Source organism: Hippocampus comes, unplaced genomic scaffold, assembly GCF_001891065.2.
Source record: "Hippocampus comes isolate QL1 unplaced genomic scaffold, H_comes_QL1_v1.1 scaffold328, whole genome shotgun sequence".
NCBI classification, from domain to species: domain Eukaryota; kingdom Metazoa; phylum Chordata; class Actinopteri; order Syngnathiformes; family Syngnathidae; genus Hippocampus; species Hippocampus comes.
In genome coordinates, this window is record NW_017841881.1 from 78,556 (window position 1) to 79,947 (window position 1,392).

Below are 1,392 nucleotides of genomic sequence, written 5' to 3' on the forward strand. Positions count from 1 at the left end.
CCAAAGTCAAGTGCTGCCTTTGGGGACGGTCTGAAATCATTGTTTTCGTTCATGCAATCGACCCACTAATTAAATAGCAATCAATCCACCCAATAATCCATGCATCCATTGTCAAATGTTGCCTTGAGGGACAGTCTGAAATCAGACATGTCCAAACACAACTGAGCCATTCACAATATAGTCATCCATTGTTGAATTTCCCCTTCTGAAATCATAACTTTCCACATGCCATTTCCCTCCTCTCCCCTCCCCTCACCTGTTGACGTACGCTCAGATAGCTCTCATGGATGAATCGATAAGAAATATAATGACACGTAACTGTCTGCGAAGCAGTCAAAAAAATGTAAGTAAAAACGGTACAAATCACACCCTTCCGTGTTGCCTTCAGGAACAGTCAGAAATGAAAAAAAAGATAAATCGTTTCAAAACGTTCTAAGCCATTCACAACACCTATAATTTTTATCTTGACAAAAGGGGAAGTAAAACTAATTGCAATCATGTGGTTGCACAAGTGTTCACACCCCTGTGATCCGAACGAAACAATCACATTCCAACCCATGGTGAATGGGAGTCAGCCCACACCTGACACCTTTTGAAGTGCCACTTGTGAAAACATCAGCTGGATGTCAGATGTTCGAGTAGGCTTTTCCTGGCATTTCTTTTTCACTTCAGTCAGGTGTTGCCTTCAGGGTCATTCCAATATCGATTTACCCCCACAACTGTTTTTCTCTCCATCATTCCGCCTGAAATCACGGCTTCGCTCACAAGTGATCAACCAGCCTCCATCCCTTCAGTCCCGTGTTGTCTTCAGGGAGAGTGGGAACTCATAGCTTTCATCCAACAAAAGATTTTCCATCCATCCATCCACCCACTCGTTCATGCTCAAGTGTTGCCTTCAGGGACATTCCTCAAGTAAAGCCTTATTCCCACAACTGATTTTCCATCTCTCAATCCATAAAGTCAAGCGTTGCCTTCAGGCACATTCTGAAATTACAGCTTCCCTCACAGGACTGATCTGCCCACCTGGAGTGGCGTGTTGCCTTCAGAGTGGGTCGGAAATCACCAAACGGTCAATATATAAATATTTACTTCAAGGCGAAACTGAAGGAAATGTGACAATTGCCATGAAAGCGCACTTGAAATGAGCATCACCACAAACTCCCGGAGCAGCAATAATTGATAGCTCGTAAACGAGGTCCCCCCACCCCCACCCCAATGTTCCCCTTGTGCAGAGAAAGCTTTAAGAAGCCGTGCAAAATGGCTGCTCCATCCATCTCTCACTCACTTGCTCTCTTCATTGAGTAAAATTTCATTCATGCCATTTCCCTTCATTCATGATGGAGGGAAGGGGAGTGGAAAGAGGGGGGGAGGGGTGGGCGGGGAGGTTGAGAG